This window comes from Procambarus clarkii, chromosome 34 (genome assembly GCF_040958095.1).
Source record: "Procambarus clarkii isolate CNS0578487 chromosome 34, FALCON_Pclarkii_2.0, whole genome shotgun sequence".
Taxonomy (NCBI): Eukaryota; Metazoa; Arthropoda; class Malacostraca; order Decapoda; family Cambaridae; genus Procambarus; species Procambarus clarkii.
The window spans coordinates 35,226,654-35,246,297 of record NC_091183.1 but is presented as its reverse complement, the minus strand read 5'-3'; the positions used below and the strand labels follow the sequence as shown (position 1 = coordinate 35,246,297).

General features: G+C 42.6%; 1 long non-coding RNA gene across 1 annotated transcript; it reads left to right on the top strand.

Moving 5' to 3' along the window:
- Window positions 1-773: 773 nt before the first annotated feature.
- Window positions 774-19,236, top strand: LOC123762016 (uncharacterized). Its single transcript, XR_006773288.2, has 2 exons — window positions 774-11,758; window positions 18,081-19,236. It is a non-coding gene; the product is annotated as an uncharacterized lncRNA (long non-coding RNA).
- Window positions 19,237-19,644: the final 408 nt, after the last annotated feature.

Here is a 19,644-nt window from a genome sequence, read left to right as displayed (position 1 = left end):
AATCCACAGGAGACAAACTCTGACTCCATCATTGATTATTTCATTATATCTGTGTCTAGCTTCAGAGATAAGCACGTTACAGTTATGCCTTAAGGAGCTGAGGGCAGTCAAGGATGACAAGGAGCCACTTACAATTAGCGTGTCAACTTTGGATTCATATACGCGCTCGAGTGCAAGGATTATGGCAACCAATTCTGTCTGAAGAGTGGAGGCCCAGTTACTGAGACGCGCTCCACACTCATGGGAGAAGGAACCATCTCTTCCTGTCACAACAACTGCACTTCCAGCTGCTCCATAGGACTGATGCAAGGATCCATCAGTGTAAATAATCTGGGAAAGGGAGCGCTCGCTGACTAAAGTATCAGTTTGGCTTAAGGCATTGTACTTTGCTCGTCGAAGCAAGACTTGTTCTTTAATCAGCTTCTTGGGTGGGAAAGAGGGGACAGTAATTTGGAAAGGAGTGATCTCCCATGGGGCAGGAAAGTGTTGTTGTTGTCTCTCTTGGTAGGGGTGATGAAAGTTATACATTCTGACCCCTGCACTGAAGCCCTCCAATCCTTCTTCCTTGAAGATCAGCATCCCTCCAAATGGATTGCCGTAACTGCCAATGTGCTCAGAATGGATATCGAGGTGCCAAAAGTAAATTTCAAACAAGATTTAGCGCACTTAAAATAACCTTTACCGTCGTTTATATTAGAAGGCGGTGACTTCTCGTTACATGAAAAATATCCAATAATCAAAGCACTGGTTAAATATCTCCAGTCGACCAACAAATTGGGCCACATTTGACCTGTGCCACATTCATACTTGGCGCCACCAACATCCAAACACAGAAAACAGCTGTGGCCACAGCACCAAGGATCAGCTGACGCCAGCACAACACAACACCCCGGCCTACAGTGCGGCAAGTCTCCCTCTAACACGCCTTTGTTTAGTCGCCACTCCTTTATCAACAGTACAAGACATGAAACGCTTTTGAAACCTTGTCATTCTGAACAGTAACAGCTCGCCCAACATTTGTACTCGTGCAGTCATCGTAACCTCGTTGATAAGGTTAAGAAGAGAAAAAGCGTAATTTTTGGGAACTATCAAGACAAGTAACTACCCAAGACAAACACTGTGCCTGGAGCCACGAACACTGTTCCTAGAGCCACGGACACTGTGCCTGGAGCCACGAACACTGTGCTTGGAGCCACGAACACTGTGCCTGGAGCCAAATAGCTTTTGCTGTAAGGAGGCCTGGTCGACGACCGGGCCGTGGGGACGCTAAGCCCCGGAAGCACCTCAAGGTAAGGTGTTGGTCTCTGCTCAAGACAACAAATAGATGTCCGCAAGAAATTTCATGATCTTAAATCTTTAGTCAAGAAAAAAATAGCAGAAAACGCCAGGGAAATGCTGGCATCCATGATGCAGGATAGGATTATTACCTAGAAGGTATTACTATTTTTATGTCTTAAAAATTTTGTCGAGGACCAAATTTTAAATTTGTTTAGGTTCAATTGGTATATAAAAAATAATGACTTAAGTAAAATTGTATGGTACAAATTGAAATTTGTTTGTTCATCAAAAAATAAAATATTTATAGATCAAAGTTTCGTAAATTTAAACAAATTAAGCATTTTGTAGAAGTGATACTTTTCACTACTAATGCCACTTGAGTTAAATTATCTTGGCAAACAGTTATATAGCCATTAGGTAAAGTAATTACAAAATATAAATATTATTAACAGGATCTTGATTATATAAACTCATTTTCAACCCTAGTAAGCAACATTACTTTAGTAGTTGTTAAGAGGACATCACAAATTAGATGGGCAAGTCCCACACAGGGTAACATTATTGCTAAACATATCTAAAGTTCATAAATATTAACCATGGATCATTAAGATCCGATATTGGTATGTAATGTGCATTGTAAGTCATATTTCTTCTCGCTCATTAAATTGTGTAGTTATATTTATTTGTGCACTATTTGTGATTATTTGTGATTGATATTTCAATTACCTTTGCATCACCTTTGTCTGAACCGAGAACTACAGCATAACTTTAATCATAAGGTAATTATCAGGAGAAAATGCAGAAAAGCCAGAAAGGTTATATTACACTTAAATGGATATACCAAAGATAAGAAAAACATAATATAAATGATATGATGATCATATCATATGATGAAAAACATAAAACATCATATTTGTTTTATATTTTTTATTTAAATAAGTCCTTAAATATTTTTACAGCTGACAGGATTTGTTTATTTATATGTGAAATTACCTGTATCTGTTAAAAAGTAAATTCTATTTGTTGTTTTTAATTATTGTAGAGTCAAGTTGATTGTAGACTCACGATATGGAATTCGTGGTTCGAATCCTGGGCGTGACATTTCCAATCAGCTTACAGCCCTGGGGCCAGATTCATGAAACATCTTATGAATGCTTTTCTTAGCACCTTCGTAGCGCCTACGTTGGTATTCAGGTAGGCATTTAAAAAGGAAAATCTTCGTAAATATGCTCCGTTGCGCTAAGAGTGCTGTCAACCACTCGTAGCTTTCCGTAAACTGGATATAACTCGATTTTTCTCTACTACACAACACGGAGGATCGATTTTAATACATATAAACAAAAGATTTTAGTTGGCAAAATCTCATGAAGAGGATTCCTTCGTGTTAGTAATATATGCATTCTCTGCTTGAAACTTGTAGTAAATATGTCTTTTATGATATTAGAATTAGTTTTATAATAGCAAGATATTTTACCAGTACAGGTAGTTAAGTAAATAAACACTGGTGAACATGAAATATGAGAGGTGATGAGCCCTGCCTTATGGGAGCATTTACTATCACCAAATGCCCCTGTTCATCTAGTAAGTATAGCTAGGGGGTGTACCTTAGCTATACATACCCATTTTTAATTTATTTTGGTTTTATTTTGAAAATATATTTGGGTGAGACATAAAAGAAAAATACCCTGCACTAATGATGTTTGGTTAGGGTAAAAACTTCAAAAACTTTTGTTATTGAATACATAGGCCTATAATTATGGCCTGTTAAAAAAGAGAAGGGGGATAGTGGGAGGGATGAAGGGGATGGGGACTGAAGAGAGTCAAGGGGCAGATGGAAGAAGGATGGGAGGATAAATAGACAATGGGCACCACAGTGTACACCCCCCAATATGTATGCATGTACAGTATGTGTGTACAGTATGTATTTTATATATATAAAATATATATAATTTTTTTTCATTTTGCAGGCTGTACTGTATTACAATATGCTTTATTTTTTCTCGATACCCAATACTGTATGGGTTTCGAATGGAAATGGGCAGAAATGTGTATAAACTGGTGTTTATACAGCATGTGTCATGGGTATACAAGAGATTACAAGTGGATGATTAAATATGGAAGGAAGTAGGTTACATTTTGGTTGTTTTGACATGTTAGTTATATGCCTCTGAACATTAAAGGAGAATGGTGTATGTAATGCGAGTAAGAGGTGATCATGTGACAGAGGAAGGTAACCAACCACTTCAGATGGTAGAATCAAATAGTGTGTGAAAAAAAGTGGGGGTTGAGGATTAGTGAGTAATTATTAAAGATATATGCACATTTTATAAATTAAATATCTATGCAGGTGCCAGTGGGTGTCCCTTGCAACCCAACTTACTTACACCCTTCACTAACCCTCCCAGCCCTCCAGAAGAGCTATATAACAGGAGCCATGCAAGAACAAGAGTGGTTATCGAGAAATTCGGTGTATTGAAATCTCGGTTTAGGTGTCTCCACAGGTCTGGTGGTAGTCTTAAGTATGAACCAGATAAATGTGCTAAGATTTCAGTTGCTTGTATGTTTTTGCACAATTATTGCATTGAATAAATAAAATAAATAATTTTTTTTATTCAGGAAAAGTACATAAATAGTTGATTTACAAACAATATGTTGGATTTATAATAGAGCTAGTACATACAATACCTAAAGCCACTGATACCCATAGCGTTTTGGGCAAGGTGTGGGGAAAAATAACCCACAAACTAAAACTAAATAGTAATTGGGATTACGTATAAATTGTGTTGAAAAAAGGAATAAAAAAATAAAAGGGGGGGGGGGGGAACATGGCAGAAATCATCAATTGTACAAGTTGGAGAACAAACAGCATTGTTTAACAAAAGCAAGACATGGTTGACATTTAGGGGGTAAGGTAGGTTACATGGAGTTAATTAAGTAGCACTTGGTTTTACTCTTAAACTGGTTGAGAGAGGTACAGAATTTGACATGATTGGGGACACAATTCCACATTCTGGGTCCCTTGATTTCTAGAGCATTTCTAGTTTGGTTAAGTTGCACTCTTGGAATATCAAATAGGTATTTGTTTCTGGTGTGATGCCCATGAGTTCTATTACAACCTTCTAGAAAGCTTCTAAGGTCAGGATTGACAATGCAGTTCAGAGTTTTAAATATATAGAGTATGCATGAGAGGATGTGCAGTGACTATATCTAACATATTCAAAGATTTGAGTAAGGGTACCGAATGCTGTCTGGGGCCAGAGTTAGATATTGTTCTAATATCAGCTTTGTGTTGAATAATTAGAGGACGTAAATGATTTTGTGTAGTAGAACACCATTTATTATTTATTTATTTATTTATATATATACAAGAAGGTACATTGGGTTTGTGGGAATACATTGGATAGTACAGTATATACATTCTTGCAAAGCCACTAGTACGCACAGCGTTTCGGGCAGGTCCTTAATCTAGCAGATAATTTTAAGTAGGTAATTTCAATCAGAATTGATAAATGATAAAGATACATTACAAGAGAAAAATGAGATGAGAGAGATAAGTAGGTATATTAAAGCATATTGTTATATTAAAGCTCTGATTGATTACATTGACAGCTTGATTAGTAATTTAAATAAGGTTAATAGACAACATACAGCAGATTGACAGCACATATAAGACAGCAATGATCACAATGGTAAAGATGTTCAGATTGGGTACATAAAGATTGGGAGACTGGGTAGCAAAAGATACAGATAAACAAGATTTATAAACACCATACAACAGATTGGCAGCACATATAAGAACAGCAATGATCACAATGGTAAAGATGTACAAATTGGGAACATAAAGGTTGGGAGATTGGGTAGCAATTGATACAGTGCAATTTTAAGGCAAAAAGTGAAAAACTATGAAGATGAAATTAGGTACTTTTTAGTATTGATTTTGAATGATGTAAAAGTTGGACAGCTTTTCAATTCAGTAGGGAGTGAGTTCCATAAACTGGGTCCCTTTATTTGCATAGTGTGTTTACACAGATTAAGTGTACCAAGCACAAATACCATAATTGAGATAAGGATAGATGAGAGAGTAATAGAGCGTCACCAGGGCAGGGGACTCGCTGCCGGCGCCATTGCTAGCTGGTTGCACACGGATTTCTTCCCGGAAAAACTTAAGATTCTGAGCACCCATCAGCTCAAATCATTGCGGTTTTGTGAGGAAGAATACATCAGTATTCCAAGACCCAGGCAATTTCTTGTTTTCAAGGAAATAATTTTGATTTCGTCTACAATTGATGGAGAAACAATGTTGTTGATTACCTGCTGTCCAGCTGACTGGTATTCTGCTCAACCCAGTACGCAGGCGACCCAAACTCTTGTACCACACTCTCGACACCCATGACTTTTTTTTTTTTTTTTTTTTTTTGAGGACCGTATCACTGACCAGGTCACTTAGTCCTATCCTGAAGGGCGAGGCCATATCCTGCGGACATTGCCACAAGGGAGCACCTTAGAAGGTGTACTGAGCCTGACAGGGAAAGGTAGACCAAACTTGCTCATTTAGGTGTTAGGTATTCCTGATTCCACCGGAAGGAATCATTCTACGACCTCCGTTGGAGGGGAATGAATTTCTCCAGGCCTAGGAGTGTCTCGGGCATTAGGTAGGGCAGTGATTCGGTCCTTTCTAAGTGGAGAGTCATGGGGTTGTCAAATAGAAAGAGGCAAGGGAGGCAGCTTTCAAACGAGGAGGGACAGTGGACCGAGGTGCAGCAGGCACCGAAGAAAACTGCTATCGAAGCTTCACTACGTGCTTCTACCAGCAAGACAGCAGACATTATGGACCTAGAGAGAACAGCATCAGTCTCGCACCAGCCAGTGTCAGACAATGCTTCTCTGTCCATAACCCAGCCACAAGACGACAGTATGAGACAGGAGAGGACAGCACTAGTCACACACCAGCCGGTGTCGGATACTGTACCTCTCTCCACAGACAAGCCACAGAACAACATTATGAGACAGGAGAGGACACCACCAGTCTCAACCAAACATCGTCAGACTCTGCACATCTTCCAAAATTCAAGATAGTGCAGACAGACCACTTTCCTATAGCATATGGAGTAGTAACGGCAATGGAAAAGGAACACCCAGAGCTCAAACTTTCTATCATAGTCAACCTGAAAGGAGAAATAATAATGACGACACCAGACCAACAGACTGCAAATTACTTAGAAAAAGTAAATGTCCTGCAAGGGAAACCTGTATGCTTGGAAAAGCTGGACCCTTCACAAAGACACACACACGAGTCGTGCTTTTGGGATACCCAATCGATTTTCCCCTGGATCCAGTACAATACTAGAACACAAGCAAATCCTGAATGCGGAACGATGCCGCACAAAAGTAGACAAGGCAGCGACACGTCAGGTTCTGGTGACCTTCATGGGACATGTGCCAGAAACATTCAATCTTGGAAATTAGGGAATATATCGACAGAGACCATACGTTCTGGAACCCCTGCGCTGCTTCAGGTGCCAGAAATACGGCCACTGTCAATCACACTGCACAGGACAGGAGAGATGCAGTGTGTGCAGTCTGAGACATCCAACCAAAGACTGTATAGCCAAGCACAAAGTAAACCAGACCACAACAGCCAAATGTCCAAATTGTGGAGGCAAACATCATGCCTGCAGCACAACCTGCTCTGCACGGAAAGAAAAAGTGCAGACAGCTCAGGCCAGGATAAACACACGACCAGTACTACATACACAACCACCACCGTCTGGAACACTCGTACACAGCCACAACAGAGGCCCACTCTCACAGAACAAAATTTCCTAAATCTATCAACTCCAAATCAGAAAATACACAAAAGTGCCGCAGAAATACAGCAAATGCAAAAGAGCAAAAAGCAATTACTTTCGGGATCAACACAACAAATAAACAGTTTTACCGAGGTCCAGCTGAAAAACATCGTGAAGATCATGGCAGAGACCATTATCAATTGTCTACAGATGATGCAGAATGCCTCACAACAGACTCAAGAAATTACTTGTGTAATAATGGACAAGATCGTGCAGCAGACCACAGTTACACTAAGAAATAGAGAGTCCGAGACAAGATGGAACACAAGAGGACAAACAACGCAGCATGGACATACAGACTACCAATAACAGTCGGATAGTCAAGACACCAGAACATCAACATTCACAAAAGCAACTGCAAGAAGCAGTGACCACCCAAGATCAACAGAATCTTACAACACAAGAGACAGACAACAACAGCCAATGCAGTCTGATATGCAACAACACCAACAAAGACGTATTGAACAGCAGAGATGCACAGGTTCCAACAACACTAGAGGCAGGCATGAACAATCAATTCAGCCCAATATGCAGCAACATCAACAATGAAATACTGGATGGGAGAGATGCACAGATTCTTACAAAAGAAACGGCCACGAGCAATCAATACAATCCACTGTGCAGCAATACCAACAGCAAAGTGACGGACCACAGTTATGCACAGATTCCAACAATGTAGGGGATGACCACGAGCAATCAGTGCAGTCCGAATTGCAGGGACACGACTTGCGTGGTGGAGAATTTAGAGGTCGATTCCGAAAAGGAGTTCTAGAAGAACAGGCAAACACAAACCGAAACCGTCGTGTGGCCATTACGAATACTGCAGTGGAACATACAAGGTCTTGGAAATAAAAACCACACTCTTCAGGAGGCTGCAATCAGCATGAAAGCAGATATAATCGTTTTGGAAGAAACACTTTTTTCCCAACCACGAAATCCTTTAGATTAGCTGGATATCAGCACTACATTATACTGTATGAGCAGGGAAGACAAAGAGGGTTAATGACTCTAGTCAGAAACATCATACCCAGCAAGAAAATAGACCCAGTTTCATGTGGGGATGGAGTAGAAGTATTAGCAGTACCAGTGAGTATGGCTAATATTGAGCTCCTCATATACAACGTTTACAAGCCCCCTAGACGTAAACTAGAAGCAAAGGCAGTTCTTGCCTTGGCCACGCAGTAAAATGCTATTATTGCTGGGGATTTTAATGCTCATCATAAAGTTAGGTGTTGATTTCACCTGTGTACACACAGCATTTGCCTTAAATTGAATTATTTTCATTATAAAATAAAGTTGCTTTAAATACAATACAGTGTATAATATACCTTACATGTAAGGGAAAAATTAAATATAATTTTGTTTTTAAATGCTATACACAAAACAATGATATGGGCCATCAATATGTAGCCCTTAGACCAAGTTTGAAACAGCTTCAATATTTTGAATCAATAAATGTGTATTTTATTTAATAAATGACATGACTTTATTTGTGGCTTATAGTACTTGATCAACAAAATATATCTGTTCTAATAATGGGTGCACAGGCTGACCAATTGCTTATTTAGGTGAACAAAACAATGAAAGATGAAAAGCACTGAGGTGAAACATATATTAGGGATGTGATACAATAATTATATCTTTGCCATTAATCTGTTTGCCAATAAAAAAAGCTTCTTATTTTTTTGTTTTTATATTGTCACTACTTTGTCACTAGTCACTACTACTAAACAATTAAACTTAGCAAATGATAAACATTCTTTAATACAAAAAAACAGGTAAATATTTTCACCAAACATCAGTCAACTATATGACGTACTTTTGTTATTAAATTGTGCTATATAATATGCAAGTCACAGCCAAATTAATTGTATGAATAAGTGTTACATTTTAATGTTTCCATAATGTTCTTAATTACAATTGCTATTACAAAATATTATAATTTCTTATCCCATTTTTATGGATTCTAATTAATAGTTTTAAATGATTTTCATAATGGCTGATTATTTCCCATAAATTCTACCACTTTCCATATACCTTTGGATATCTCCTTGAGGGATTTGTTCAAGTACTGTACTGTCTTTGTTTAGCAACCTCCCTTAAGGTTCCTGGCACTTTATGTACAGCATCTATTAGATTTTCATGCAGAATTAACACTTGTTGTGTTGTATTGTGTTCTGCAGTATTTTTTTTTTTTACCTGTATGTGTACTACAGACTGAGCCTTTGGAGTAGTCATGGCCTAGAGACGATGGATGAAATTGATCACCAATTGGTGAGGCAGAAGGCTCGCCTGATTCCTGTACATTTAGCACTCGAGAATCATCAGTGTCCATGACCACTTCCTCTGTTACACAGTTTGGTTCTGTAAAAAAAAAAAAACAAAAAAAAAAAAAAAAATATATATATATATATATATATATATATATATATATAAATGAATTTGTGTGAATACATTCAGTGGATTTTGATAAATTTGGCTAATTTGGGGACCCCAATAGAAGCCTTATGTGTATGAATACACTCTGGCTTCCTGTTCCCAAACACAATGAATTATTATAACTTATTATCTCGAGGTCCACCCCTAAGGATTAATTACTGACCCTGTCCAGGATGCAACCCCACAACAAGCTGTAACTCTTGAGTACCTACATATTGCTAGGTGAATAGGGCCATAAGCTGATTGGAAATGTCATGCCCGAGTTTTGAACCCCAAATTCCATATTGCGAGTCTACAATGAACCTGACTCTACGATACATAAAAACAACAAATAAAATTTACTTTTTAACAGATACAGGTAATTTCACATATGAATGAACAAATCTTGTCATCTGTAAAAATATTTATGGACTTATTTAATAAAAACTTTCATAAAACAAATATTTCTATATGTTTTTCCTGCCTTTGGTATATCCATTTAAGTGTAATATAACCATTCTGGCTTTTCTGCATTTTCACCTGATAGTTACCTTACGATTAAAGTTATACTGTAGTTCTCGGTTCAGGCGAAGGTAATGCAAAGAATTTGGATTTTTTTTTTTTGAAATATCAATCACAAATTAAGATATACCTGTACTGCACAATTTAATGAGTGAAAAAAAATATGACTAACAGTGCACATTACATACCAATATCGAATCTTGATGATCCATTGTTAATATTTATGAGCTTTAGATATGTTTAGCAATAATGTTACCCTGTGTGGGACTTGCCCATCTAATTTGTGATGTCCTCTTAACAACTACTAAAGTAATGTTGCTTACTAGGGTTGAAAATGAGTTTATATAATCAAGATCCTGTTAATAATATTTATATTTTGTAATTACTTTACCTAATGGTTATATAACTGTTTGCCAAGATAATTTAACTAAGTGGCATAAGTAGTGAAAAGTATCACTTCTACAAAATGCTTAATTTGTTTAATTTACAAATCTTTGATCTATAAATATATATTTTTCTTTTTTGATGAACAAACAAATTTCAATTTGTACCATTACAATTTTACTGGGTCATTAATTTTTATATACCAATTGAACCTAAACAAATTTCACTTGGTCCTCGACACAAAATCTTTAGACATAAAAAAAAGAGTAATACCTTCTAGGGTATAATCCTGTCCTGCATCACGGATGCCAGCATTTCCGTGGCGTTTTCTGTTAATTTTTTCTTGACTAAAGATTGAAGATCATGAAATTTCTTGTGGAAATCTACTTGTCTTGAGCAGAGACCAACACCACTTACAGCAAGAGCTATTTGGCTCCAGGCACAGTGTTTGTCTTGGGTAGTTACTTATCTTGATAACTTCCCAAAAATTATGCTCTCTCTCTTCTTAACCTCATCAACGAGAACTGTCATCTCCTCTTCACCGAAGTTTGCTTTCCTCTTTATCCCAGACATTTTCTTCTTGATGGTAGGTGCAGTTTGTGTGAAGTGTCTATCCTCTTGATGACTGCACGACTACAAATGTTGGGAGAGGCGTTACTGTTGAGAATGACAAGGTTTCAAAAGTGTTTGATGTCTTGTACTGTAGATAAAGGAGCTGGCGACTAAACAGAGGCTTGCTTTGAGATTAGAGGGAGACTTGCCGCACTGTAGGCCGGGGTGTTGTGTTGTGCTGGCGTCAGCTGATCCTTGGTGCTGCTGGCCAGACAGTTGTTTTCTGTGTTTGGCTGTTGGTGGCGCCAAGTATGAATGTGGCACAGGTCAAATATGGCCCAATTTGTTGGTCGACTGGAGATATTTAGCCAGTGCTTTGATTATTGGATATTTTTCATGTAAAGAAGTCACCTCCTCCTAATAAACAACGATAAAGGTTATTTAAAGTACGCTAAATCTTGTTTGAAATTTACTCTGGCACTACGATGTCAAAAACGGTGAAGGAGATGATGTTCGATTGTTTCCGGCACATGACTGGATGCACAGATGATTTTTCTGACATCAATACCACGAGGAACCGGAATGTTTACACAACACAGCCGATATTGCATTAGCGTGATTGGTCAGGTTAGAAATGTAACATTTGCCTCTGATTGGCCAAACACTATACAGTAGTGACCTCTGTCGACATGCAGGTGAACCAGACCCAAAACCCAAATATCTTCGTAAGAACACCTACAGTATCTGAATTGCACGTAAGTATCTTCTTAGCACGTACTTAGGAACCTTCGTAGTACACTTACTTGTGAAAAAATACAGGGAGCTTCGTGAATCTAGGTCCTGTTCACCTTAAGCAATATGTAGGAACTCAAGAGTTAGACAGCTTATTGTAGGGTTGCATCCTGGACAGGGTCAGTAATTAATCTTCAGGGGTGGACCTCGAGATAATAAGTTATAATAATTCATTGTGTTTGGTAACAGGAAACCAGAGTGTATTCATACACATTAGGCTTATATTGGGTCCCCTAAATTAGCCAAATTTAACGTAATCCACTGAATGTATTCACACAAATTCATTTATATTTATTTTTTACTTTTTTTCTGGGGGGGAGCCCCTATGGCTCTCCGGAGCCTACTAGGCTGATATGCTAATGTCAGACTTTGGCATCAGTCATGCCAAAGTCTTTGGAGTTCTTATGGGCCTACCGGGGACCACAAGCCAGAACCTGGCCCCCTCTAGAGAGGCAAGAGGAGCAATGGCCTATAGAAACTCCCGTGTAATTGGAAGCATTGTATGTCTGCCATTGACCGGGTTAGGCACCCAGAAAGGTAGGCGTCCCAAAACAAACCCCTATTCTGGTGAAAATTGCAACCAAAAGCCGAACGAGTAGATAGAAATCTCTGAACAAAAATGAGCAAACTAGTGTGACGTCACCCGTTGTCGCGCCGCTGTCTGCGCAGCCCCCCCCCCCCTGGGAGGAGAAGGGATAACCCCAGATTACAGCGCTGGCAATCCACACCCCAGTTCTTGAGGCTGATGCTATTGGCTTGGTTGTGTGCTCTGGCTCCTGTATTTTTGCGACGCTGTGCATTTTGTGTGGCTGCTGTACTCCAGGGGTGTGAGAGCCAGGAGTTATTCCTCAGTACTTGGGCTGCATGCACCTAGGGTTCCTTTCCCTAGGTGCCTTGTAAGTACTGCCCTTGGAGCTTGGGGTTACCTTCCACAAGTTCCTCGGGATCTGCTTCTGCGTGTCCGTTTTACTGCTCAGGTTTCTCGGCCGCCCTTTGGGTACTTGGGTGTTTTGTTTCCCTAGTTTACCTTAGGGTAAGAAGCAGTTTTTGCACTGGTAGTGGGGCGCATGGTGCTGTGCAGCTAGTTGTCACCTATCACAGCGGCCGCCTCTGTCCCTTTTGGTAAGTTGTCCTCTTGTGGGGTTTTGTTTTTGTTTTTGTCTTGGTGGGGGGTTCTGCCCTATTTGCCACTGGTGTTTGGCCTCACACTGATACTTGGTGTGTGGTCCCCTGCTTGGTCCCTGTGAGTGTACACATCCCTGGGGTTCAGCTTCAGACAGTTTGTTTGGTAGTTTTGGGCGCAGGTTAGCAGTACTCTGCCTGGGTGTACCTGAGTGCTGACTCCTCTTCAAGTAAATGCTCAGGACCCTGGGAATCCCCTAGGGGACGCGTAGGTCCGATGGATGTGACCCCGGGGTTTCCCCCTCAATGGCCCTCGCTTCGTGCGAGTTTGAGGGTTGTTTGGTCCCCTTGTCTCAGGGCGACCCTTCACTGTTTTTGACTCCGTCACGCTGCCTGTTGGGTCAGTGACACTTTCGATCCTGAGTACTGTGAGTGTTGTTGCTTGCTGGTGACTCAATTTACCCAATCTGTGGATGATCATCTTCGGGTACAGGCTGCGCAGGCTTTGCATTCTAAGTTTCGGTTGTTGCAACGCGCTAGGTTGGTTGCTCACCCGGATACCCCGTGGCTGCCTCGTTTTGCTTATAGGGACCCGGACTTGGGGGTGAGGGTTGCTTCGACCCTGGTTCAGTCCACACCACCTGGTCCTTCCCCTCCTGTTGTTCATTCTGGTCCCCTCTCCTGCTTCCCGCCCAGAAATGTCTGAGGGGTTTTGGAGTCGGGACAGGGGTTAGTTGGTCTTGAGGCTCTGGCAACCTTGGGGGATGGCCCCTTACGGTGTGGCGACAGAGGCATTTGAGTTTCCTCCCCCGGCCTGATGCCTCTGGGTCTGACCAGTGGGCCTCATTCCATCCGGCTTCTATGGCTGTGCCGGCCTTGTCTAGTGGGGTCGGTGCTTGGGGGGGAAGGACTCGGCCCTGGGGTCCTGTGGAGGAGGACCCTGGGGCTGGGGAGGGGATGACTTGGGGGCCTTGAGCCCCGATGGACCTCACCTGGTTTTTTTTTACCCTCTGAGCAAGGTTACTGTTACAAGGAGTGGGGTTTTCTCCCCCCCCCCCTCTGCGTACGAGTTAGATTTGGTGTCTGCCCCTTCCCTGGTTCAGTTCCGCGTTCCCCCGGGCGCTTCGATTCCATCTTTCCGGAGGTTTTTGGCTTATCGCATTCAACCTGCTGCGGTGCAGATGGCCCTTGCAGCAAACCTCCTGCGTGACCCGGATTATGCCTCGGCAATGGATCCCTCGACTTTCAAGTTTGGGACTTCGTTCCCTTTCTGGCTCCGTTACGAGGTTCATGGAGTCGTCCTGGCTGGTGGACTGTCCTGGTGTTTACCTTGGAGGCTTGACACTCCTGCCGTTCCCACACACTTGAGTGGCGGGAGGCTTCGACGATGCTTCAGGTTTTCCTGGGGGGCGACCTTGAGCACCTCAATGAGTGCTTGTTTGCTCCTGACGTTCCCTGGGATGTTGGTGTCATTCAGCTCCATGTGCAGGTTCTCTCCCTTTTGGCGTTGCAGGTGGCGAAGAACTTGCGTGCACTCGGGGCCTTTTGGTTGCGTTCTTGCGCTTCTTTTCCATCCTGGAGCTGTCTTCCAAGTGGTTCATGGAGGATGTAGGGGCGCTTGCAGCTGTTCCTGGGTCTGGCGCCTTAGCCTCGGCGGCTCGCTCGTCGGGTGTCTTGCTGAAGCTTTTCGCGCCTGATCTTGCGGGATTTGGTGGCTCTGTTTTATGCCTCCCGGCTCGCATGTCGGCTGGTGCTTGCCTCTTTTGTGGAATCCGCTTGGGCCTTGGCTCTTAGGATGTCTTCCCCTTTTTTCCCCTCTCTTGTTTGAGGCTTCCGCCGTTGCGCAGTATATTCAGGCTGCTTCGGCTTCTTGCCGTTCTATGTCGGACTTGCTGGTTCTCCGAGGGTCCCGTGGTGGGCCTTCCTGGAAGGGTCGTGTCAAGGCTCTGGGTTCCTCTAGTCATGGTAGGCCACTGGTGTCAGGTTCGGATTCGGCTCCTGCGGATCCCCCTTCGTCTGGTCGGTGCGGTGTTCGGCTCTGTGCGAGATTCTGGGTCTTGTAAGGGGCGCCGGCCCTTTTGCAGTTTGCCCAATTAACGAGGCGATGGGGGGGCGGCTTGCCCTGTTCGCTCACGCCTGGTCCCACAATTTGTGGGTGTTTTGGGTCGATTCGCACGGCCTCTGGTGGCCCCTTCCCCTGCGGGGGATTCGGGGCTGGCGGGGCAGGCTTCTTCCCCTGCGCTCTGTCAGGTCATCTTGGAATGGGTTCGCTTGGGCGTGGTCGAAACGACGACGTCCCTCAGATGGGTTTCCTGTCTGTTTCCAGTCCCGAAACGGGACTGCTTAGACCTGCGGTTCATTCTGGACTTGTCCCATTGTCTGGACCTTTGGGTTCATTGCTCCTTCTTTCGGATGACCACGCTGTCTCAGGTTCGGCTCCTGTTGGAGCCGAGCTTTTGGATGGTGGCTCTGGACCTTCGGGACGCTTATTGGTATGTCCCGATTCATCCGGGGTTCAGGGACTGGCTCGGTTTTGTTGTGGGGCTTCGTGCTTGCCGCTTTCGTTGTCTCCTGTGCGAGTTGAACCTGGCACCTCACATTTTCACGCTCCTCATGCGGGTCGTGGTGACCCGTCTGCGTCTGTTAGGTGTTCAGGTGTTGGCCTACCTCGACGACTGGCTGGTTTGGGCTCCCAGCCAGTCCGCTTGTATGCTGGCCAGGTTCTTTCTCAGCTCGCCAGGTTCGGGTTCTTGGTGAACTGGAGGAAGTCCCATCTGGTTCCCTCCCAGGTTTGTACCTGGCTGGGCCTTGTGTGGGACTCTCGAACCGCTTCCTTGTATTTTCCTCCGGAGTCTTCTGTGGCTGCGGTCCCGCATATGCCTGTTTCTGAGGGGCTCCTGGGTCACCCGGTGGTTGCTTGAGGGTCTGTGCGGGAGCCTGAACTTCACGATGCTGGTCTACCCACCTGGTCGGGTTTGGCTTCGTAGGCTGTTCTGGTTCCTTCGGAGACGTCCCTTCCGCCTGTCTCACGATCGCTGGGTTTGGACCCCGGGGGCTTTGCATCGGTTGCAGCATCGCCGGCTTCCTCTTCGGGTTTTTCGGGTTGGCTTTGCCAGACATTCGGACGCCCCGAGGTGGACCTCTTTGTGTCGGCGTGGTCGCGGCGTCTTCCCCTGTATGTGGCTCCCTTTCCCGATTGCGAGGCCGTCGGGGTCAATGCCTTTCAGCAGCACTGGTTGAGGTGGGGGTTCCTGTATCTCTTCCCCCCAGTTCAGCTGTTGCTCCAGGTCCTGACTTGCTTGGAGACTTACCAGGGGAGAGTTGTCCTCTTGGCCCCTAGGTGGCCGGCCCAGCCGTGGTTTCAAGCACTGCTTGCTCGGTGTCCGAACCTAGAGGTTTTTCCGCTGCTCCGCCTCTTCCAGCAGATTGGACCAGTACATCACGTGGATGGTTCGATCTTCTCCTCGAGTCTTCACGTATGGTGTTTTTGACTCTGAGTTTATCATTTTTATGGTGATCAGGTGGCATCCTTGTTAGTATCCCACCTGCGGGCTTCGTCTCGGCGGCAGTATGAAGTTTCCTGGCGGTCCTTCCGGTTCTTCTTACGTCTTTGTCGTTGTACTTCGCTTTCTGTTCAGGTGGTGTTGTCCTTTCTCTTAGTTGTTCCAGGGCCGTCTCCTTATGCCTAACACTATCGCCTCGTATTGTGCGGCGTTGGCGGAACCGCTTCAGCTTGCTTTCAGTATTGATGTCACATCTGCACCGTTTCACAAGCTGTCTCGGGCGTTGTTTCACCTCTGGCCTGCTCATGCACCGTCTGAGCCGTCCTGGTCATTGGACAGAGTGCTCTCTTTTCTTTCTTCTCCTCGTTTTGTTGTGGCCCCTTCAGTTCCGGATTGTTTTTCGAAGCCTCTTTTCCTGTTGGCATTGACCACTGGGGGTCGGGTAGGTGAGCTTCATGCTCTCCTCCGGTGCAGAGGTTTCTACACCTTTGGTTGGGGTGATCGGTGTGTTCGTCTGCAGCCTTCTCCTTCTTTTCTGGCGAAGAATGAGACTGCTGCCTTCTGGATGGGTCCCCTGGGTTGTTGATGCTTGGTTGGTTAGGCCGGGGGTGCATCAAATTTTGTGTCCGGTTGCGGCTCTTCGCCGTTATTTGCGCGCCGAGGCTTCTGTGTCCGTGGAGCTGCTTTGGGTTGATCCAGTTTCGCTTCTTCCCTGTTCGAGGGTGCAGGTCTGGTCGTCCGCAGGGTTATTAAGGCTAGCCAGCCTGCGGTTTATCCCCGTGCCCATGACGTCCGCAAATTTGCGGCTCTTGCCGCCATCTTTGGCAATGTGTCCTGAGCTGACATTCAGGTGCAGGGATTTTGGCGGTTGAACAGGGTCCTGGCTGCTCGTTACCTAGTAAACGTTCCTGGGCCCAGTCGGGCCTGTGTCGCTTTGGGTCGGCGGATGAAGCCAGTTGTCTCGGCTTCAGGTTGAGGAGTGAGCAGCAAACGCCTCCCGGGTAAGTCCCTATTCTTCTCCTCTGTGGGTAGTTAGCTCCGGGCAGCTGTAGGGGCTCCCACCAGAAAACCAGCGTTGAATGTAATGAAACGCAATTTTCTGGGTGAGTCCCGGAGGCTCCCCGGCATCCCTCCCTCCCTCCCTCCCTCAGGTCGGCAGTTTTTTCGAGTGTTTTGACATCCAGTCTCAGAACTGTGGTGTGGATTGCCGGCATGGTAAGTCTGGGGCTACCCCTTCCCCTTCCCGGGGAGGGGGGGCTGGGCAGACAGTGGCGCGACGACGGGTGACGTCATACTAGTTTGCTCGTTTTTGTTTAGGGAGTTCTATGTACTTCTTCAGCTTTTGGTTGCAATTTTCACCAGAATAGGGGTTTGTTTTGGGACGCCTACCTTTCTGGGTGCCTAACCCGGTCGATGGCAGACATAGAATGCTTCCAATTACACGGGAGTTTCTATAGTCCATTGCTTCCCTTGCCTCTAGAGGGGGCCATGTTCTTGCTTGTGGTCCATGGTAGGCATATAAGAACTCCATACACATGACTGATGCCAAAATCTGACATTAGCATATCAGCCTAGTAAGTTCCGGAGAGCCTCCGGGACTCACCCAGAAAATGGCGTTTCATTATTGTACATTCAACGCTTTTTTTTTTTTTTTTTTCAGAACCAAATTGTGTAACAGAGGAAGTGGTCATGGACACTGATGATTCTCGAGTGCTAAATGTACAGAAATCAGGCGAGCCTTCTGCCTCACCAATTGGTGATCAATTTCATCCATCGTCTCTAGGCCATGACTACTCCAAAGTCTCAGTTTGTAGTACAGATACAGGTAAAAAAAAAATACTGCAGGACATAATACAACACAAGTGTTAATTCTGCATGAAAATCTTAGATGCTGTACATAAAGTGTCAACAGCCTTAAAGGAGGTTGCTAAAGAAGCACAGGACTTAAACAAATCCCTCAAGGAGATATCCAAAGGTATATTTTAGAGTGGTAGAATGTCTGGGAAATAATCAGTCATTATGAAAATCATTTAATGCTATCTAATTAGACTCCCTAAAAATAGGATGAGAAATTATAATATTTTGTAATAGCAATTGTAATTAAGAACATTTTGGAAACATTAAAATGTAACAATTATTCATATCATTAATTTGGCTGTGACTTGCATATTATATATCACAATTTTATAACAAATATACCTCATATAGTCGACTGATGTTTGGTGAAAATATTTACATGTTTTTTGTATTAAAGAATGTTTATCATTTGCTAAGTTTAATTGTTGAGAGTACAAAATAGTGACAATATGAAAAAACACCCAAATAAGAAGCTTTTTTATTGGCAAAAAGATTAATGGCAAAGATATAATTATTGTATCACATCCCTAATATATGTTTCACCTCAGTGCTTTTCATCTTTCATTGTTTTGTTCACCTAAATAAGCAATTGGTCAGCCTGTGCACCCATTATTAGAACAGATATATTTGTTGATCAAGTGCTATAAGCCACAAATAGTCATGTCATATTAAATAAAACACATTTATTGATTCAATTTATTGAAGCTGTTTGAAACTTGGTCTAAGGGCTACATATTGATGGCCTATATTATTGTTTTGTGTATAGCATTTAAAAAACAATTTATATTTAATTTTTCCCTTGCATGCAAGGTATATTATACACTGTACTGTATTGAAAGCAACTTTATTTTATAATTAAAATCATTCAATTTAAGGCAAAGGCTGTGTGTACACAGGTGAAACCAACACTAGTATAGATATTTTACAAAACCAAATTATGTACAACATTTATTTGTGTGTATGAATAAATATTATTTAATATATTTTTCACACAAATTTTTTGTATTTTGTCAGATGTATATATTTCTCCTCAGGTATCTGACTTTCCATATAAAATACTGTATAGCAGCATAAATAATATTTCCAAATCAGCAAGTACATGTTTGTAACAATTTCTTTGTATATTCCTGTTTCACTTACATGTATAGTATGTGCTATAGAATTTAATAGGTAAAAATGGCTAGGATAACTTACAAATAATTCTATGAATCAAATACAGTAATGTTTTTTTTTTCCTTATTGATAAATTCTTGAGTTACTGTACTTGTATTTTTTATACAAAGGTTTCAATATGTACCATTTGCAATTACAGTACATATTTTAATTTGTTATATAAGTGATTTAAAAAAAAATTATGAGAAAAAATT